Source organism: Camelus ferus, chromosome 11 (genome assembly GCF_009834535.1).
Source record: "Camelus ferus isolate YT-003-E chromosome 11, BCGSAC_Cfer_1.0, whole genome shotgun sequence".
NCBI lineage: Eukaryota > Metazoa > Chordata > Mammalia > Artiodactyla > Camelidae > Camelus > Camelus ferus.
The window spans coordinates 16,822,727-16,845,770 of NC_045706.1; the positions used below are offsets into that span (position 1 = coordinate 16,822,727).

Sequence of the window (23,044 nt, forward strand, 5' to 3'; positions counted from 1 at the left end):
ACCAGCAGGAGAGTAAGCACCAAACCCTGAGTGCAGAGCAGCTGGCTTAAAGTACATCTCTTTCCTTGTACGTATGGATCTTGTTCTGAATTGTGCCTAGGAAAATGTGTCTCTGAGCTGGGATTGCAGTTTGATAGGGGTTCCTCTAAGGAATAGAAATTTGGAGAATACCTTCTTTTCCCTCCTCCTCCTCTCCCCTTTCCTTGTAAGGCTGTTGGAGAAGGTCCCTGTGAGGGTGTGGGACCTCTGGTTGACCTGTGAGTTGGACCCAGGCAATCAGAAACTCCTCACCCCTTCCCTATCCTTGGAATGTAAGTTTCACCCACTGTTCTCACACTAGGAGCCACTTCAAGGATGCAGACTTGAGAGAGAGTAAGGTGCTGTCAAGACATCTGGATGAAATACGTGACTAGACCCAGTTAAGGGCTCTATATAAACTTTTAAAATTCTGGCTGATGGGGGCAGGGATACACTCATCTCTCAGCCACCCAGGACAGTCCTAATAAGTAAGTTCCCTTGCTTTGCAAACCTGCCCCTACCAGTCTAGAGCAGTCTGCCTCTCACTTCTGTCTCTCCCTGCCCCATGTATATGAGGGCCAGCCTGTGACCCAACAGGGGGTAGTGTCAGAGAGCAAAATCTGCCACCCAAAAATGTCTCTTTGGCATAGGGAGTATTTCAAGCTGAAAACAAGAAACAGAAGACTTAGCTTCCCTAAAGCTACCTAAAGAATTCAGATAAAGGGCCTGTTTGCAAGACAGAACTATCACCAGATGTATTTGCAGAGAATATGAGCTAAGCTTTGTGGGCTGAAACTCTAGGCCGGGTCTAAGATCAGAGTCCACTCTGTGTCTCATTGTCTCTGCACCGCCCAGCAAACATGTATTTATCAAACATTTGCTTTTCTATTTTCTTGTCAATTGCCTTCCTCCCTGTTGAGGCCCCAAGCCACTACCTGCAACATCCTCTTTGGTCTGTAGCTGAAGATGGTATTTAAGGTGAGTGTCTTTGGCCATTTTGGTGAGTTACTTAGTTTTCCTGGGTCTCTCTCATGTATACATGTTATTAAACTTTTGTGTGATTTTCTCTTGTTAATCTATCTCATGTCAACTTAATTCTGAACCAGAAGACTCTAGAAGGGTAGAGGAAAACTTCCTCCTCCCTGACAATTTCCCTCCTTTTTACAACCACTACGCTGCTTTTGGCTGCAGCCTGCGATTTTTGATGCTCAGTTTTCTTATTTGGGAGTCACTATTCTATCTTCTATCTATATTCTCTAGCCAAGATTTTACTTTCTGTGGTTTACATTTTAGAAAAGAATAAGCTGTTTTTTTTTTTCCTCATTTTATACAATACGCTTTTACAAACTTGAAAATTTTCCCAGACTTGGGTGTTACTCTTGAAGACAGCTTCCTCACCCAGCCTGTCCATTGAGGCTCACCAAGGAAAGAAAGTGTGTGAGGCTTTCTTGGAAATTGGGGTGGAACCTCACATGCAAATCAGTCTTACCAAGCTCTCCAGCATCATGGGACGCTACATCACGAGAGGGTACACCCACTTCCAGGTGTTCAGTGAACTTCCAGGTCTTCACTAACCACTGGTTATTAGAAGACCCTGTCTTGTTATGAATTTCTTATTTCTAAATGATGTGGTTCCATGTGTACCCATAAAGCCTTAGTTAGTGACTCAGTAATATCTAAGAGTTCACCTTTGAAGTCAGATATATCTGGATTCCAACACTGGACCTATCGGCTGTGTGACCTGTCAAGTTAATTCACCTCTCCTAGCTTCAGTTTCCTCTGTAAAAATGAGGATAATGGCACCTGTCTCACAGGCTTGTTGTAAGGATAAAATAATAGAATATAGCAAAACACCTGGAGAGTGCCTGGCATGTAATAAACCCTCATTAAATATTGGCTGACATTTCCCTAGTATAGAGCAATGTTTTCCTGCTATCTTCTCTTCCACTCCTAACAAAAGGCCACCTGGCTTCAACTGATTTCCAGGAGTGCCAGCCATCATCCGACACTGCAGATCTGATTTTGTAGCCTAATCATGAACCTGGACCACACCATGGGGGAGGAAGTGTCTATCTTTTATTTAAATAGGGCCTCCAAAGGGAGGAGTGGGAGGTGGGCTGACATCAATGATTGCTTCTTTTCCACAACTAGAATCATGAGAATTTTTCTAAACCAAAAGGCTTCATTATTCTCGAATGTTGCCATGTATACTCCTCAACACCCTCGGACATCCTGGGACATTTTCTTTTACCAAAGATCCTACTGAATAGCTTGATTCCTATTTTTCCCCCTGACAACAATTATCTGATTGTGTGAGGCTATACCTGGAAGAAGACAGACACACTCTGAGCTCCCTCTGGAAGGACAGCTCTGAAATGAAATAGTATTAGAGTTGACGTGAACTTTGCCTCAGTGATAAAAATCTGAAAACTCCAGAAAGAGAAGCCTTGCTTCTTGCAAATATCTTTGTACAGGCACTAGCAAGTATCATGTTCAAGTCTGAATTGTTACAGTAGGAGTAGGACTGGACACTGTCTGTATGGCTGAGCAATATGACGGGAGGTGAAAATGTGGTCCACAGGCCTGCAGTGAGCACAAAAGGTTATTTATGCGAGAGTTTCTCAACCTCAGCACAACTGACATTTTGGGCCAGATACTTCTTTGTTGTAGGGGCTTGTCCTGTGCATTGTGGGACGTTTAGTAGCATCCTTGATTTTAATCTTTAGATGCCAGTAACACCCTCCTCACTCCAGTTGTGACAACCAAAAATCTCTGATCACTGCCAAGTGTCCTCCAGGGGCAGTCATCCCCTCCCCAGTTGAAAATTGCTAATTCACTCAAAGACTTTTCTGCTAACCCTGCAATGAATGTTTGGTCCTTCTTTGAATATCAGGCATTGATACTTTAGAGCAAGGATTGGCAGTACGTCCTCCGGGCCACATGTGGCCCATATAGCCCGTTCACACGAGCTAAGAGTAACTTTTGCAGATGAATATTTGCAGTCCATTTGATGAGAGAGAGGGCATCCAGTTTGAACCCCAATTAAGTGAAATGTTATCCTGAAAAAAACTCCATTCTTTTCATTAGTGGACCTGCATTACACTAAAAATTATACTGTTATTATTATCAACTCTATGGTGTTATATATTAAAGTGGATTTTTTCTCTGGGAATGAAAGATAGCAGAGTTCTTCAACTTCAGTGAAATCTGTATTCAATAACACTGTTCTTGGAAGTATCATAAATAAACACTTTGTCTCCTGTTCAGCATCACTTCGAGAGGAAATGGCCAAGTGGAAGGGAAAACCTCTGAATGTCACTTATAATCAAGGCAGCTCTCTATGTTGCCCAGTCAGGCCACAAAGACATTTTTTCCCTTGAGTTTTTTTTTTTCTTAATGAATCTTTATGGAGATGGGAGGGGTAGAAATGTGAACTTTGATGAGGATATATGTATTTGTAACTTTCCTGTCTTAAAACAGCCTCTAAAAATCTATAGAGATTAAATCAATACCCACTTATTACTGTCCACAAGAAAAAAAAATGAACCTTTTGGTTTTGGTGAAAAAATTAAGGCGTAATTAAAGAAGTGAAGAAAGAAAACTTAAACTTCAATATGGATTCCTTACCATTGGGTTTGGGTTAGTCTATCTTATAAATAGGGAGGCTTATACATTTTAATTCTTTGTTTTCATCTCTTTTTGGCCGCATCCTCCGCAGTACACAGCCTAACTAGGCTGAAACCGCTGCTAAAGCAGCCATAAGTGTTGAGCAGAATTTGGGTATTTATCAGGTCCTCTTGGGAGGCAACAGGTTCACCTCCTCCCCCACCTCCTCCTCCTCTTAGCGGAAAGCAGACAGGTTTGGAGATTGACAACCATAGGTTAGAATTGAACACAATCTCATTAAGTATGTGATATTGAGCTCTCTGCTGAACCTCTCTGAGCCTCAGTTTCCCACTTGGCAAAGCAGGTTGAATACCTTAAGGTCTCAAATCAAAAGTCAGGGCTTCAGTGATAACTTCCCTAATCACATTGCCTAAGTGGTGCCTCCCTTCACTCTCTACTGTATCATCCTATTTATTTCCTTGCACAATTGTTTCTTTACATTTTTTGCTGTCTGTATCTCCAGACTAGAATGTAAACTCCCAGAGGAAAGGACTTCATCTATCTTTCCCAATGCTGCATTCCTAGCAGCCCACATGGCTTTGTACTTTGTAGGCCCTTTGTGAGTTTTTGTTTCGTTAATGCATGGATGAATGACTGAATATCTCCTTCATCTCGTTACTGGGGTGGTTATTTCAAACAGGCTTGTAGAGCATCCAGTCCAGTGCGAGGCAATCAAATCTTGAAATCCATCCATCCATACAGGTTTAGCCACCTGTAAGGGAGAGCGGGTAATGCTGACACGAATCCTAGGATGGAGTCCCCAAGAACGGTCTTATGTGAGGACTCCGAGGAAGTGCTCCCAAGCTCAGGGTTTTTAAGTCCTTCTCTGTATTTCTGAAAACCTAGTGAGAGTCCTACGCTTAAGTCATCCTGAAACAGCATGTGCTGGGCACCTCAAAATTGTTTATTTGGCTCTGTAGTCAAACCAACTCCCAAGTAATGTGGTAACCCTGGTATCTCATGCTGCTTAAGCATGCTGCTTGGTGGTTATCTGCATCTGCTCAATTAGAAGTGGAAAATTAATTAATTGAATGTAATCAGTTCTGCTTTTAAAATAAACACAGCCTTTGAAATCTTGGTGGGTGTTCCAGGAAGAAGAGAATGAGAAATCCCTGTGGCGGTGAATAGACTGGGGACCACTGAGCTCAGAGGGTCCCGAGCACCCCGAGTGTCAGGTTGGGTTGGGAGAGCTTTGAGTTCGTTTGAAGCTGATCAACAGAGACTATTCTTATGACGAGTGAGCTCAGGAGGAATGACTTAGCTAAGAGAACCAACCTCTCTTTCTTTTGCCCCAGGTTTTTTAAAAGACTCCAGTGACCCAGTTAACAGCACCTCAGTTCTCCATCTTTTTGTGAAAATTCCCATTCTGGTTGTGCGTGTGTAGTTTGCTGGGGCTTGAGGTTGGGGAAGGGGTGAGTGGAGCTACACCTGGAACAGCTGGTTCTTTCCGGTGCTTGAGCAGAAGTCTGAGACTATTCTTGACTCCTTTTTATAGCAAAGAAATAGCAAAAAAAAAAAAAAAAAAAAAAAGAAATGTTACAATTGCAGTCATGTCCGGGGCATTACGCCTTGGTTTTGTGAGCACGCATCTCTTCCCTGTAGGAGCTCAGGTAAATTCCTCTAGGAAACAAAAAGCTTAGAAAATCATAGCTGGAATAGTTGACTGTCCTCCGCTCACACAGGAGGGGGAGCGCGTAAACCATTGCAAATTACTCATTTGATGCTGGATTTTCCCTTCATTATGAAAAGCCCAGCTATAATGCCACAGTTATGAAATCCATAGAACAAGGTTAATCCTTAGGTAGAAATCTGCATAGGTAATAATAATTCTTGTTTCCTCCATCAAAGACAAACTGTGAAGCATCATCATATTTAAATACAATGCCATTCAAGGTGTGTTTTGTTTTTTTGTGTGTGGCACGGTTGGCACTGCTTGATGAGGCCTCAAATATTCCATAATAATCAGACACTTACGCAGTTTTTCTTCCTGTAAGTAATTTTAGCTAAGAAATCAACCAGAGTTAAGCATGGCATTTGGGCCGGAAAATGAGGTACTTTAGGATTTATTTGTTATATGCTAATATCCTAGGGAGCAACATATTCTCAGGCAAGGAACAAAGAAACAATAGATGTTCGTGAAAATGTAATTTCACAGCAGCGTTTTACAATTCAAAGTTTCGGATTCTTTTCATATGTTTTTAGTAACAACTTGGAAGAATCTTTTTTTTTCAAGATGTGTTTGAAAGTGCTTTCTTGTTTTACTCTCCAGCTTTAAAAGTAAATTCCGAGTGATTGCTACATGTCCCAAGATTAGACACAAAGAGACAGTGGTTATGAATCCTGACCTTGGAGAGTTTATTGTCTTTACTTGGCAAGTAGGACAGGCATGAAGGAAGCAAGTGAAATAGGACAAGCACGGAACTGATGCTGTCAGAGATGGACCTGGTCCCTGATTGAAGGTGTAGAGGGTTCTGGACGTAGCTGTAACTTTCCCGATGTGTGTATTGGGCCTTCGGCCCACCAGGTCTGAGTGTACTTCTCACCTTTCCAACATACCTTTCACTTTAAGGAATGTGATCTGTTGGGAGCTGTTGCAACGCTTTCAGAAACTCTAGGCCAACTCTTCCTTTTACAGTTATCCGTATATATCTTATCAGACTGATTAAAAGCCATCACATCTTACATTCACTCTCACCGTTGAAACTTTTTGAAAGGATTTTAAAGTTATTTTTGCTTTTAAAATGATTTGGCTACTTGTAATCAAATTTACTATTGTTTATAATATGTCAGCAGTCGTTGTGAGATTTCCGGAGTATGTATTCCTATTTTCTGGATTCAGAAAAATCTGACCAAAATTTTGTTTTTAAATAAAATGAAACACTCTTATGAAAAATCTAGCTATTAAAAATGATATTACACTTTATAGACATTTAATTAAATATTTATTGAATTCAGTTTTTTTAGTTTCTTGCATATATTAAAGAACAATTTCGCCTCCAGTTTTCAGACATTTCACAGGCCCTTGAAAAATCCCTAGTTGTTAGACCCTGTGCAGAACTTCAAACACAACTCACCACATGTAGAGAGCAAAACATGTATCTTCCTTGCTCAATAAGCAAGGCTTTCTCAAGAGAAGTTTCATTGCCGTCGAAGTAACATGAAATAGAGTTTGGGAGGGGCGGAGGCTTGACACTTTTACCACTTCAGCCATTGATCAAAGCTCTAAATGACCTTCATTGGGTTGTGGTTTCAAGCAGGGAGTAGGTGAGAAGTTTCTCCAACAGTCGAACAGAAGGTTTTGTTCAGTGGTTAAATGTAAATAAATATATACTTAGCTCTTTTTATATATCATGAAGAGCCATATGGCCAGTGGTCCTCAAGGAGAAGACATCTAATATTTGTTGAGTACTTCTTGTATTCCAGACTTCGTGTTGGGTGCCATATATACGGAAGTTTATGAACTCACAAGTAGGTGAGCTCAGTATTTTAAAAGTCGTTTTACAGATGAAGCAACTGGGGATCAGAGATTTAATATATTTATATATATGTATATATGCATTTGAATAGATTCACACTAAGCTGATAACAGCAGTGATGTTCAGAGAGAAAAGTGGTGCTTTTTACCTGTTTGCTTGAGTATTTCCACAGTTAAGACCATGTGCATGCATTCCTTAATTTAAAATGATGTGTTCATTCATAAAAGGAAAAGGAGGAAGACGAGGAGAGACAAAGGACAACCTTGCACTCCTTGGTGCCCTCTCAGTTCCTTCCGCCACTTCCTTTTCACTCCTGGCCGGTGCTCTACCTGGGCTGAGCCCTGGAGAGGATGAAGTGCCACATCTCAGAGTATGGGACCTGGTTTTTGAATGGCTGCTGGGGAGACCAGTTGACAAAAGCTACAAGTGTGAGAGAGGTGGCTCCTGGTAAGCTGAACCTTGACCAATGAAAAAAATGGGACCTGGGGAGACTGGGAGGGAACACCCACAAGAGGCCAGAATGTGCACATAAATTCCCACCTCCAGGTATTTATTAGCCTTTTCTTCTGCTTGGAATGACCCCTTCCTCATGTAGGTATCGAGCGTTTACTATGTGCAAAGCATTGTGGGACCTTTGGGCGTTAGAGTCCTTGTCCTCACAACATCCACTTCTGTCGTTGCCATCCTCCTGGACAGAGCAGACTGAGGGTAGGTCCAGCAAAGCCCGAGTTAACCAAGGCACAAGATCAGGGAACGGAAGTGACCGGCCAGAGGAATTACTCTCACCTGTGCTCTCAGGTCTAGCTCACAGAACCTTTGCGGCTTACCCCATCCGAACTCCTGCCGCTTAGGATAAAATATCCTTAACTCGCAGTTTGCTTTTCAATAGTAAGAAACAATGTTTTCTCATGCCAGGCACAGTGTTCTGGACTTATTTGTATTACCTGACTTAATCTTCACAACAGCCCCGTGACCTGATTATTTTTCCTACGTCATCAATAAGGCAACTGAGGCAAATGTGGTTCAGTTACCTGCCCAAGGTCACACAGCCTCATGAGCTTCATAAGTCAGGCTCAACTGCTCCTTGTACAACTAAGAGAGGCTGTTGTAGTCTCTGGGAAATGGACAGAGGAACAGCCCAAGGGAGGCCTCCAATGGCAAAGAGAAAAATCCTTGGGAAACAATAGAAATTGCTGCTGGCCCTGAAAAAAGAAGATCCAACAAGCCAATGACTTGGTATTTCCAGTTATTAAGACCATCCAGCTGCCATAGCAACACGTGCAGTGAGTACCGAATCTCCCTCCCAAGACAGAAGCATCCTTGTGACTCTGTTAAAGATACACACTCAGGGCGTCATGTCAGCAATCAAGGCGTTTTGCTGTCTCCCTGAGAAGGGGTCTCTCCACGTCCCTTGTCACTTTAGGAGCACAATTCCCACTGACTCTTCTGTCCTGGGGAACAGGGGAGAAGGGATGGGCAAGATGATGGGGTTGAAGTTGATAAGATTCAGGGGACCTTTTTGGTCTAGAGTTTGAAGGTCTCCTTCAGACTTCGGTGGAGCTCAGAGTGACACTGGATAGTTCTCCCCATGGTCTTCTCTCCCTCCCCTTTGTCCTTCCTCTCATGTCACTCCTCTGTGACGGCTGTGTTAAGCGCATCTCCTTGCCAAGGGCTGTGATGGTGTTGTCGGCTGAGCCCTGGGAAAGGGCACAGTCCTTGTGCGTGTGTGTGTGTTGGGGTGGGAGGCTCTCTAGAGCTGGAGTCCCTAGAGTTCCATCTTGCAGCACAATGAGAATAGTATCCTAGGGCAACTAGTTAAAATTTTTGGTTTTATTTGGCTTTATTAATCCCATTGGGACTCTGGATCTGATCTGAGCACCTAAAATGGGAAGTAGTACATGGAATAGAAAACAGACTTGAAACTTCTTATCTGGGTCTAGGATTGAGGATGGAGAGAAAGAACTGGAATTGGGTATCAAGTGATGGGGAGAAGGCCAGCACAAAGTGCCCTGCAGCGATTAAGGCTTGGAGGCAGCGGTGGAGAGCAGAGGGTCAACTCAAATTGAAGCCATCAGTTTGGCCGGGCTTTTAGTACGTGGGGTATGTTTTCTAGGGAACTTTGCATGGGGGGTGGACCTTCGGCTGGAGATCATGACCAAATCCATGTAAGGTAAAGAGGGTGACCCTTAGCTGCCAGGGCCACCTCTGTCCATCAAGCCTTGCTCCAAGCCTGCAAGGAAAAGGCCAAGGAAAAATATTGGTGGGTTTCTGAGATTAGTTGGAACCAAGTCCAGGAGAAACATATTTGCCCTGTGGGGGTCTCATGCTGTTTTTGCCAACCCGGAATCCTTTCCCTCTTTTTCTGGGAATACACCTTGATGTTTGCTGAGGAAGCCTACCCGCACATGTGTGCACGCACATGCATATGGGAAGGCAGATGCTCCCAGTTCATTTATTTGACCTAAGCATGACCTCACCCTCAGCTCCAGGATGGGGACAGGACTGGACCCAGGTCTGATGACTTACCTCTGGCCATGGTGACTGGGTTCAGGAATGAGCATGGGATGAATGTGGTTATCTACCAGTTGACCTCTGAATCCACTCTCCACCCTTCTCTACCCTGCTCTGTGCCCCAGGAGGTATGCCAGTGTGGACTTCATTGGTGAGCTCCCTTATCTTCTGGCTCTTGGTCAGATTCTGCTGTTGCCAAACATTTGCAGGAGAGCAGAGGGAGGAAGGAGATCAGAGCAAACCATGCATTCACCGTGGGCTCGCTGCTGCCCTCAACCGAAGGATATAGCTCCTGGCAGGCAGCTCGTCCTGTTTCCAGACCTACAAGTAATAAAACCCAAGTGTTAAGGCCACAGAGTGCCTCAGTTCCCTGTGGTTTCCCTACATACTGCCTACCCTTTTGAGAAAAGCCCCTCAATTAAACTCTCCTTGAATCATTCAATATGAGCGAACCATTTCCTGTTAAGGCCCTGACTGGTACAGAATATATGACACAAGCAGAAGTGAGAGCCTACTCAGGATTTTGGGTGGGACTATTAGGAAAGAAAAGATCTCTTTCTACTGAGGGGCTAATGCAAACTCAAGCTGGCATGGGGAAGCTGCCAGGGAATGCAGCCAGCCCGGAGGAGAACTGAGCCCAGAGGCAGGGAGAAGAGGAGCGGGACTCATTCCTGCCACTGTCCTTGGACCACTTGGATCCAGTTGTGCATGGAGACTGAGTACTCCTGGACTTTCCGTTAATCAGACTATTTTTGCATGAGCCACTCTGAGTGCATTCCTTCACTTGCAAATGCAATAGGCATGACTTCACCATTGTCCTCATGCTCAGCATGTGGTTCAGCCTGGGTAGAGGGGCGCATCAGACATCCTTGGAGAGGTGGACCAATGGGAAGGACGAGAAGAGAGGAGGAAAACTGTCACTGTGGCATGATCCCTAGAAACAGTGCCTGGATATCAGCACATTGTAGGGTTTAGTTATTTTCTGTTATGGAGGAGGACAGCGAGGTCGAGAGAAATGAGGCGGCGAGGCCAGAACTAGAGCTGGGGCATCCACCACCCAGGGCCATGTGGAGTGGAAATTATTTTCCTCTGAGCCCAAGTGTCAAACAGGAACAACTCATATAAGAACATACTTGTGGTCTGGAGCCACCAGGAGAGTTACGCCTTTGTCCTTAAAACTTCTAAAAAGCCCAGTTTTTTAGAGATGTGTTGGCCCCATATTTCCTGAGTTGGAGGCACCAGGGGAAGAGAGGTGGACTTCGTTATATCAAGTCTGTTATTGTTTTCTGAGGCTGGATGCTTTCCAGTCTGCAGGGGACTTTCAAGAGGCTAGGGGTGTGTCAGGAGATGAAACCAAGCACAGTGGAATTTCGTCTTGATGGCTGTAACACTGACCCTGCCCAAACAGGTGGGGGAAAACATTTATTTTTCTGCTTTTGTTTTTACCAACTGGACATATAAAAATGAACAAGAGCTTCTTGCTAAGGCGAAATGTTACTTAAAACCATATGGAGTACAGGATGAAATTCCACAAGTCTCTAGTGTTTTTGTCTTTACGGCATTCTAATATGGCAATGGGAAGTGTGTATGTGACGTGAACAAATATTTTACTTCTTAATAAGCATCCTTATTGGGAACCCCAAACCTCAATTGCCAATCTCTAATTAGAAATGTAAAAGGCCTTGAGGACCAAATATCAGTTAGAATTTTCTGGATTTGATGCTGTAGTTCTTACCTATGTAGAGTTGTAGATGAATACGTGGAAAAATAAATGAAACTTTCAAAAAATTCAATACTAACGTATATTTAGAGAAGAATCCCAGCAAAATTGAAATAGGAGTTTTCTTAGGTGTGATAGAGCTAATCTCCCAAAGTCCTATATCAAATATCTTACTTACTGATGACGTTTTAAAAACATTTACATTAAAGTTAGGAAACATAAAAGGAGACCCGTTATTATGGATTCTGTTTCACATTTTGCTGTCAGTATAATCATCCCAAGAGAAAACCTGAAAGAAAAATAGTCAGGTTACTAGAACTAATGATAGAGTAGTCTTTAATATAAACCAGCAATAACCAAATTAAAATAGAAAAAAATCAAGGTAATGATATGCGTGTGTGAATATCTGCACAATGTGTGTAGGTGTGATGTGAGGTCTCCCTTTTACAAGCTGTGAGTAACTGGTTATACAGGATGTATTCATGAAGAAAAAATATGCCTTTGTTTTGTACATATTTTATTTAATAAATGAGACCATTCTGTATTTATTGTCCTCCAACTTGCTATTTCTCCTTAGCTATATATCTGAAAGAATTTTCCATGTCAACACTCAATCTTTTTCTTGGTATTGTTGTTTCCTAGTTTATTTAATTAATTATCCACTAATGGAGACTTCAGCTGTTTTAATTTTTCTGTGTCCTAATGATCTTCATAAAGCATGAGTGATTATTGTTGGAGAGGGGAGAATTTCCCCCTCTACCATTCCTGAGGTTTTGTGGCTGGATTAACAATAAAACTGACACAAGACAGATTAACAGAAGAAAAAGAAACAGACTTTAATTTGTACACACAGAGATCTCATAGAAATGGGACCTAAGAAGTGGTGGCCAAAACAAGAAGCTTGTATATTTTTTTACACAAAGAAACAATAAATTTGAGAGGACTTGACAGGACGAAGAAACTTGGGTTTGGGTGCTTAATTAGTAAGGAATTTAAGCAAAGTTTGGGCTTGGGTAGTAAATTAGTAAAGAAGTAGCGAGGTTTGTTTACATTGTCTTCTGAGCCCTGGATTCCCTGTCTCTGGTAGTAAGGATGTCTTTCTAGCTTCTGTACAGGGAGGGCACCTTTCATATGGGAGATTTATTTCCTGCTTTTGGGGAGAAAGAGAGGAGAGTCAAAGTATCTCTTTTGCATCAGCTGTTTCTTAAGTAACTTTAATTCAAAATAATCAATATGCCCTTGAGGCATATTTTGGGGTGGCCTGCCCTGGGCCTCAACATTATACACAGAGCTTGTTTTTCTCTTAGGAAAAATACCATGCAATAGAATTGCTGGGCCTTTTAGTAAAGTCTTATTTTGTAAGTTTAAGTAAAGGTTTTGATTTTCTTCATGAAAGTCTTAGAAACTTTTGTGAGCTTTATTCTTAGCTGGTTTCATAATTTTATTTCTATTGTGAACAGAATTTATTATTCTATTATATTTTTATCATGGGTTAGCTTTGGTGTGCAGGAAAGTTACTGATTTTTGAGTCCTGATCTTCCTTTTGACCACTTTGCTGAAACTACTTATGAATCCTAAAATCCTCTTAAATTTTCTAGTGAAATTTTTGTCACGTCATATGCAAACAATGACAGTTTAATTGCTCCCTTTCTAGTGTGTATATTGCATTTCTTTTCCCTACCTTATTGCATTTGTAAAGCTATTTACACTCTTTAACCTCAAAGTTTAGCTTGTCTCAAGAATGTCGGGAGGATATAGATTTAACTGCTATTTCATGGTGCTTCTCAGGAATAGTTATTTCTGCCATGAGAAATGGTTTGGTGAGTAGAGGAAAGCACATTGGGCCAGATTCCAAATGAGATGTAATTGGAAAAAAAAATTGGGATATTCTTTGAATTGAAGAGCTATCTAAAGGTTATGTCAACATTATCCACTAACCAAAGAATTAGGCAGTGCTTATGGCTATGGATTTAGGCTTTCTGTAAGTTTATCCTGTGGTAAAGGATGTCTTGGTCTTGAGGTTGGACGGGAGGTTCCCAGGCCTAATGTCAGGCTCTTGGTGGATCACCTCCAGATAGACACCCCCGACTCCATCATTCACACCTGTGAAGGTGACAGTGTGGCACACTGTGTCCTGACCTGACATGGTAGGGTGTATGGAGAACCAGCTCCACTGATCCACACTCCTTCTTCACCTCCCATTGCCATCAATTCCCTATATTGTTAGATGATGTTGAAGATTGACAGTCTTAACGATGAAACCAAATAAACTGATTGGATATAGAGCTAATCTACAAACCTCAGTCTCTTTAGCACAAATCTCCGAATTATGGATTTAACCAGGCTAATGGTGTGAGGGTAGGCGTGGAAGCTGACAAATGGGGTATTGTCAGAAACGTACTCTAGAAACCAATAAAATGAGGTTTGGAAATTCTGGCTTATGGACATGACCACATTGGATGTCATTTTTTTCACAAGACCTTTGAGGGACGCTGCACATCAGACCTCCTTGTATTTCAGCAGTCGCCTTCTATGAAATGCTTCAAGTCGCAGCTCTATTTGGAAAGTGATTACGAAATTACTTTGTCTCAACAGAAGTTGAATTCTAATTTAGTGCTTTAATTTTCATGTCTTATTTAGAGTTTCCCCATCCCCTCTTAATATTGTTATTTCACAGGAGACGTCTCATCCCTGGAGTTCATTGATATGAGTAAGTTGCCCAACTTCAAGTGAAAACCTTAGACTTACTGTAATGAGGTGGATTTTTCTCATCTTCCATCTTCCATCTTCTCATTTTCTCATCTTCTTGCCTCCAGAAGACTTCAGACTTTGGAACTCAGAGCAGAACTGAAGGGCCTTTGGTAAATCTACACAGAGACGAAATGCCAATGCAGGCAGCCTGGCTCCGGAAACTGACAGTCCTAATAATACTGCTTCTGTGGGTTTTCCCCTCTCTTCCTCATGTTCATTTCTTTCTGAGTGATGTTTTGGGCCCAGTGGAAAAGTGCACGATGTTTTCTGGCAGTTGAAATGAGGTTAAAGTAATGAAATTCTGCCAACTAAAGTTTAGGAGGAAAATGCTCAGTAGCTGCTGGAACGTGGCCAGTTCCCAACAAAGCAGTTGTGTAACTAGAAGAGGAACTGAGTGGCTTGTGCAGCAGTGGGTGGTTCTCGAGTGCAGGTCCTCAAGGGTTGGTGCCAGCACTTTGGTGGACCTTGGGAAGATTCCTGTTTGAAGTGAATTTCCACTGGACTGTAAGCTCCATGAAGGTAGAGCTGTCCTCTTTTAGCCAGAACATCCCTGATACCTAGGGCACCACGCTGTGCTTGGAAAAATCGACTGAACGAGTCCAAAGGGGAGAAATCTGAGGGATAGAGTAGATGTCTGTGGTGCCTGTGCTACACCCCCTCACCTACCTCTCAATCAGCTGCAGCTGCATGGGCCCGTTCTAGACTCACCTTGTGCTGCGTGGCATGCAAGGCAGTGATGTGAGTCTTCCTGCCTCTGCCTCAGGTTCTCTTTGAGGTCAGAGGAGTTTACGTGGCTGTACAGGGCAGACTAGAAGTGGGGTGATGTTAACACTCTTGGGGGAATTCTCAGCCAGTGAGGGCTCGGAGCTGTTTGATAAATGTTGGTGGATAGAGTCTTGTGTCTTTTAGGGGGACGACTGTGGGAGGCATCCCATATGTGTGAAGTGATTCCCTGTTGCTCACAGTAGCGACTTCGATGTACCCTGACGTTGGCTTTTCTTGGCTTTTCTTCCTTCCGTGTCCCATTCTCCTTCCTGCCTCTTTCTTGCTTCCTGAGATCATCTAAAAATGAATAGAACTCTTGCACTCTGGTCCTTGGCACTCTGTTTTGGAGGAAACCCAGACTAAGACAGGTGGGTAGGTGGGAGGCATAACTTTTGTCTTTCCAAGTAGGTTCTCCCAAGATTTCGGGTTTCCACCGTGAGCCCTACTGTTGCCATCCGAACTAGCAGGGGTGTGAAGCACTGACCCTGGGTCTGGCTGCCTGGGTTCACTACTTACAAACTGTGTGACGTTGGACATGGTCCTCAATCTTTTTGTGCTTCATTTTCTTTTCTGTAAAATGAGGATGACAGTATACTTACTAGGCTGATTATTATAATTCAGTGAGAGGGTGTCTATAAAGCTCTTGGCTCAAGGCTGGCATGTGCTAAGTGATCATCCTTTCTAGCTGCTGTTAGGACAGTCACTTCTCACGTGAGGCTATTTTTAATCTTCTATATACTGCGACTATCTGTTTATATCTATTATTCCTAATACTAAACTGTAAACATCTTAAGTCCAGAACCTGTGGGTTTTCCATCTTCGTGTGCCCTGCTGCACCCAGCATCGTCACATTCACAGAGAAGGCATTCAGTTGCTTTGTATGAATGAAAGGATGTTCTTGCTGTTGTTGGCAGTGATTTGACTAGCGACCACCTGTTCCCAGAACTTGGATATCTGGAATCACTGTACTGTCCTTCAGAAGCAAAGCCTGACCTCCCATGGAGTGTGCATTTGAGTACATTTTCCAGAAATATCATCATTATCAGATTGCATTTGTAATTGATTCAGAATCATCAAGAGTAGAAATGTTTTCTTCATCTCTACCAGTGCTGTCCAATAGAACTTTCTTTGATGTTGGGAATGATTTTTCTACTGTCCAGTACCGTCACCAGTAGGTGCCTGTGCTCTTGAGCACTTGAAATACGATCAAGTGTGACTGAGAAACTGAACTTTAAATTGTAGTTTATTTTAAATAATTTTAATTTAAGAGCCATGCATGACTCATGTCCATCATATTGGACAGCACAGCGCTCTAGAATTCCAGCAGCTAGCCCAGTGCCTGGGGTTGATGCTAATCAAAGTTTGTTGAACAAAAGAGTGAGTGAATGTAAAATACCTCGTGTCTTTCCATGTCTGCTCTCTCCTTTGTGCTGCACAACTATGCTTTGAGGAATCACAGCAAAGCAATTATTATTTGATAGATGGTGGTGATAATACTGCTATTCCTACTCTTCTCATTACTACTAACTACTAACATTAACAATCATGACAACTGCTCGGTACTGAGAGTTACTCCAGGTGTGAGCCAGGTCCTGTAGACATATTGTCTTACTTAGCCTTCATAATAACTTCATGAGGTGGTGCCTTATTTCTGGTTTCCCCCTATATTCATTTGCTAGAGCTGCCATAACAAATACCACAGACTGGCTGGCTTAAACACGGTTGTGGAGGCTGGAATTCCAAGGTCAAGTTGTCAGCAGGTTTGGTTTCTCTTGCATCCCGTTTCCTTGGCTTGCACGTGGCTGCCTTCTTGCTGTGTTGTGATTGCGCCTCTTTTGTTTCTTACTTGGTTTAGTTTGGGTCCTCTCTCTTTTCTTCTTGATGAGGCTAGCTAGAGGTTTGTTAATTTTGTTTACTCTTTCAAAAAAACCAGCTCTTGGTTTTATTGTTCTTTTTTTTTTTATTTTTAAAATTTCTCTTTTATTTTTTCCTCTCTGATCTTTATTATTTCTTTCCTTATGCTGACTTTAGGTTTTGTTTGTCCTTCTTTTTGTAATTCTTTTAGGTAGTAGATTATGTTGTTTATTTGAGATTTTTCTTTTGTATTTTTTTTGAGGAAGGACTGTATCGATATGAACTTTCCTCTTTGGACTGCTTTTGCTGCATCCCATAGGTTTTGTGTAGTTGTGTTTTCATTTGTCTCCAGGTTTTTTTTTTTTTTTTATTTCCTCTGATTTTGTCACTGGCCCATTGGTTTTTTAATAGCATGTTGTTTAGTCTCCATGCAATTATTTTTTTCTTGTTTCTTTTTCTGGGGTTGATTTCTAGTTTCATGCCATTATGGTCAGAAAAGATGCTTGAAATAATTTTTATCCTCTTAAATTTTTTGAGGCTTCTTTTATGTCCAAGTGTATGATCTATCCTAGAGTATGTTCTGTGTGCACTTGGAAAGAATGTATATTCTCGGGTTTTTTTGGATGTAAGTTCCTGAAAATACCAATTAAGACTGTTCTATTGTGTTATTTAGGGTCTCTGTTGCCTCATTGATTTCCTGTCTGGAAGATCTTTCCACTGATGTTAGTGGGGTATTAAAGTCTCCTGCTACTATTGTATTCCCATCAATTTCTCCCTTTATGTCTATTAGTATTTGTTTTATGTATGCGCCTATATTGGGTGCATACATGTTAAAGAGTGTAATATGCTCTTCTTGTATTGCTCCTTTTATCATTATATAGTGTCCTACTTTATCTTTCTTTATGGCCTTTGTTTTAAAATCTGATATGAGTATTGCTCCCCTGATTTCTTGTCATTTCCATTTGCATGAAGTACCTTCTTCCATCCTCTCACTTTCAATCTATATGTAGCCTTCACCCTAAAGTGGGTCTCTTGTGGGCAGCGTATTGTAGGCCTGGTTTTATTATCCAATCTGCCACTTTGTGTGTTTTGATTGGAGCGTTTAGTCCATTGACATTTATGGTAACTATTGATAGGTGTGTGTTTATTGCCATTTTAAACCTTGTTTTCCATTTGATTTTGTATTTCCTCTTTGTTCCTTTATTTTTCGTTTTGTTTTTCCTTTTGTGGTTTGATCATTTTCTTTTTTATTATACTTTGTGAACCCGCACAATGGGTGACAAGAGGCACCACAGAGGGCACTTCTCAGTGGACATCTCTTGCAGAGGAACTGTCAGCAACTCCCCCCGAGTAAAAGTGCTCCAGGTCTGCCTACCTCACACAGCAGCTCAGAAACAGATCTGGGGACCTCTGCTCCTACAACTGGGGAGCAGATCTGGCCCCCAACAGGGATGTGAGAACCACAGAGCAGAAAGGAGTCCCTGGTCAACATCCAGTGCAGACTCTGGTCGCCACACCACCAAACACACTGCCTGTCAGTAAGGGGATAGCAGCCAGCACACGCAGAAGAAAGATGTGGCAGGCATCCATACTAAACACAACAAAACTAGGAGACACACACAGGCTACACAAGGATGCTCCCACATAAGAACAGCCCTTCAGCACCAGAGTAGATAACTGTTACTCCTAAATACAGAGAGTCAGAGAAATAAAAGTAAAATGAAGAAGCACTTCCAATTAAAGGAACAAGAGAAATCCCCTGAAAGAACAAGAAATGAAACAGACATCTCCAGTCAACTAAAAATTGAGTTCAAAAGGAGATGGTAAAAGTACTGAAGGAAGTAAGAGAGGCAGGCTATTAGTAGAAATGCAGATTACTGTAACAAGGGACTAGAAAATATAAAGAGGAGCCAATTAAAATCAGAAACTCAACTGCAGATGAAAACTGAGCTAAAGGCAATAAATAGTAGACTAAATAATGCAAAAGGGTGAATAAGTGATCTAGAAGATAGAATAATGGAAATCACCCAATCAGAACAGCAGACAGCAAAACAAATGAAAGCAATATAAGAGACCTATGGGATAATAGAAAGCATGCCAATCTGTGCATAATAGGGGTCCCAGAAGGAGAAGAAAGAGAAAAGGGGACTGAAAACATATTTGAAGAAATTATGGCTGAAAACTTCCCAAACCTAAGGAAGGAAACAGATACTCAAGTACAGGAATCACGGAAGTCCCAAACAAGATGAACCCAAATATACCTACAGCAAGACATTAAATTAAAATGGTCAAAGTTAAAGAGAAGATTCTAAAGATGGCAAGAGAAAAATAGTTACAAGGGAACCCCCATAAGGCTATCAGCTGATTTCTCTACAGAAAGGTGCAGGCCATAAGGGAGTGGCAGTATGTACTCATAGTCCTGAAAGGGAAAAACCTTCAACCTAGGATACTCTACCTAGCAAGAATATCATTTAGAATAGAAGGAGAGATACAGAATTTCTCAGACAAGCAAAAACTAAAAGAATACAACAATACTAAACCTATCGTAAAAGAAATATTGAAAGGTCTTCTCTAAACAGAAGAGAAGCAAGAATCTATAGAAAAAAAGAAAATCACAATTGAAAATGTGATGACTATAATGTGATGACTATAATGAGCAGCAAAAGAATAAACATGAAGATGAAAGAGAGGACATCAAAATCATAGTATGTTTGGGAGGGGAGTAAGAAAAATGTAGATTTTTTTTTCTTTCTTTTTAGAATATTATTGATCCTATGTGATTACCATCCTAAAGCAAGTAGATATAGTAATGGGTCAGAAACATACAATAGAGTCACAAAAATGAAAAAGAAAAGCACTCAAGCATGATTTGATGTTTTTATACATAGCAAAATGATCACCACAATAAGCCTAGTTACCATCTATCACCACACAAAGTTATTACAATATTATTAACTATTTTCCCTATGCTGTACCTTTGTTACTACATTAATGAAACTCATTCATTAATTGAATAAACATTTCTTGGGTATCTTCTCTAGGCCAGACATACCAGTGCTAGGTGTCTAGTGATGTGTTAAGACACAGATCTGCTCCCAAGAAGCTCGTGGTCCAGGAGTGACTTATTCAGAACTAGTCAGTGGCAGAACTGGGGTGATAACCTAGGTCTTCAGACTCCTAGTATAGTGTTCTTTGCTCTCCCCAAGCCAAGCTATGGACCCACAGGTGAGCATCAAACACTCTCAGGCTATTTACATTCCTCTTTCGGACACTCCCTTCTCAGCCTCAGAGATCGGTCCTTTTGCTGGCAGGAAACATCTTGTTCTTTAGCCTTGCTCCCAAAAGAGTCTTTCTGGAAGATGAAGCAAGAAGTGCACCTGTGGTTTATCACTGGCATTTGTTTTCTCCAACTCGTTCCCTTTTGCTCTCTCCCCCTCACAACGCTGCCCGTGCACGCAGGCGTTGCCGGGTGCAGCGGCCTCTGCACAACACGGTCTGTGATGGGGCCCAGGTGAACGTGGTCAAGGTGCCCGCGTGCGCTGTGAGACGTGGGGCTCCACCTAAGAGCCATTTGAAAGGCTCCGTGGACCTGGGGTAGGAGGGACGGACCGAGTCCAGCAATCTCCGTCAGTTACTTTGGCAGAAAAAGGAAGTCTCTCCTCCCAGGTTTGAGTTGCTTTTAATCAAATTGATTTATTCCGGGGTGGCAGGGATACGAAGAGACATTAGAACGTGTGTGTTTGTGTAGCTATTGAGTCTTCATGTCTGACAAAGATCGATACATTGTGCCTGTGTTGACATTTCTGTCTCCTGAGCTGACAAATCCTTACTTTTTGCCCTTCAAATGTGCATTCACTTATAATACCTCTTTTCAGTCTTACAAAAGCCTTGTGAAGTCGTTAGAGCAGACCTTGTCCTCATTTTCCAGTGTGGAAACGGAGGTTGCAAGAGTTGAACACTGGTTCTACTTCACAGGACTTTTTGGAAGAATAAATGAAATTATAAATGCGAAAGGATGTTTGTAGAAGGTAAAGCATTATGCAGATATTATTCCCGGAGCTATGTAGCCCTTTTGTGACAGAGCTGGCCTCCAGAAGTGTGCGTTTTGACGTCTGGAGCAGCACAGGATGCTTCTGTAGGGCGGTTGTTTTTCACTGAGGCCTCTCAGACTATCAAAGGAATCTAATTACCTTGCAGGTTAACACTGAAAATCTTGATGTTAAGCAGATCTGTGAATTACCATTCCTAGGTGTTCTGGTTGCTGCTGCTTCAGAAAAAATGACTCCAAATTTAGTGGAGCAAAACAGATGTTTTATTCAGTTTTGGGGTTCTGTGGGTCAGAAATCCCAAAAGGGCATACGGTGGGGACAACTTGAACCTTCCCTATGATGTCTGGGGCCCTAACTGGGGAGACTCAAAGGCTGGGGAGGACTCTACTGGTGGGAGCTGGGATGACCTCAGGGCCCTTTCACTTGCGTTTTTGGTGCTTAGACTGGGAAGAGCAGGACTGCTGCTCTTATATCTGGCTTGGGCTTCCTCACATCATCGCTGCCTCAGGATAATTTTCTTACATAGCCCCTCAGGACTCCAAGTGCAAGTGATTCACTGGACAAGGCAGAAGCTGAATTGCCTTTCTTTGTGCTACAAGGGAGCCACAGACCCAAGAAGGAAAGAGGGGACACAGACCCTACCTCTTGATGGGAGGAATGTCAAGGTCACACTGTAGAAGAGCTTGTGGAATGGGAAATACTGCATCCACTTTTTGTAAAATGCAATTTGCCACACCTGGTTTCATCTTACTGTCTTATTTATTGCCCTCTCAATTTCTTAAAGTTCTAGAACTGTATGTATTTATGTAGGCTGCTTCCATGTTTGTTTGGAAAAAATGTAGACATCCAAAAGATAAATATAAATATTAGCCTTGTGAGCAAGAGAGAAAACAAGCATAATTTACATTTTGTCTGACTTCACAAGTATGGGTGTTTCTATGAAACGGTGAAGATTAGGTTAGCCATTGGGTAAATACATCAGCCATTCCACGTTTCACTGGTAGCATTTATTAACGAGGCAATTCTTGACAGCCGTAAATTGTTGGTAGTCAGCAGCTGCGGTGCAGATCTGTTTCCACTGTATACGTGTTAAATGCACATCTATCAACCCCTCTCCTTGAGTTAATAATAAAAGTCTGTACTGTGTAAAACAGGTTGGTTGAAAACTCTGCTCGCGTGGTAGCAGGATGCAATATTGTAGGGTGAGAGAGACTTGATGGGCAGTGGGAGATTGAGAGGGACAGGGTGAAAGCAGGCAGTGGGTGGTGTTACAGATAAAGCAGCAGCTGGGTCGAGCCCTGGTCAGAGCTTTATTATTGACACGTATACGTGAATAGGAGCCAGACAAGGAATGGATCTCCAGGGAACTGCTGGGAAGGGGTTTTATATGGGAAAAATCAAAGCAGCACAAGGTGGTTTTACAAAGTCCAGGATGGTTGTTTCAAGGGAAATACTGAGATGCCCTTGCCAGAGAGGCTAGTCTTGGTGTTCAGATTTCCAAGACACCACTGATGTTCATATTAGTGAGTACACACACATGCCATGCTTGGTAATGCCGGTGTTAGTTAAGGTCAGATTAGGTTTGTACCTAATTGTGGTTTCGGTTTGCAGAGTTGTTAGGGACATAAGGGTTTATTACGGGATGCCTGCAAGATCTGTTCTCATTAAAGAAACTTTCTCAGCAGCTGTTGAATCCTCCTTACTGTGTAGGGACATAAAGACACTTGAGGTTTGAATCCTGCATTCTGCTTCAGGAGACAAGATGTGAAATGTACAGTTTTGCGTTGTGAACCAGATTTGTGTTTAGGAAGCTGAATGTTGCAGACATAGTTTATTTTTGTTGGGAGGAGAATGTACTCTGTGGGATGAGGCTGTCAGGTCAGTTTTCGCCGAGGAGATAGGGCCCGAAATGAACTTGGTGGGTAACTAGGATTCAGAAGATGAGAGGGCGGGAGCGTTTCCAGGCTCAGCCTGTGGAGGCCGGGACTGGAGAATAGGGTGTGTCAAGGGTGTGTCAAGGGTGTGGAGGCAGGAATGGTGTGCTGGGTTCCCTGCCCTACCCCGCCTCACCCAGAGAGTAATAACAACTGAACTTGAAATGTATATCAGGGTCCTTTTATAGAGGGCAGCTGGCTTTTCGGCTGGAGGCAGAAGGACTCACTGCACATCTTTGTTTGCAAGTAAGGCCCGGAAGTCTAGTTCAGAACTTCTACAATGAACGGCAGCTGAGAACA

General features: G+C 42.3%; 1 long non-coding RNA gene across 1 annotated transcript; it reads right to left on the reverse strand.

The window, feature by feature from the left end:
- Window positions 1–1,093: 1,093 nt before the first annotated feature.
- Window positions 1,094–21,265, reverse strand: LOC116667007. Its single transcript, XR_004323787.1, has 3 exons — window positions 21,255–21,265; window positions 16,608–16,610; window positions 1,094–1,172 (listed from the first exon to the last, which is right to left on the reverse strand). It is a non-coding gene; the product is annotated as an uncharacterized LOC116667007 (long non-coding RNA).
- Window positions 21,266–23,044: the final 1,779 nt, after the last annotated feature.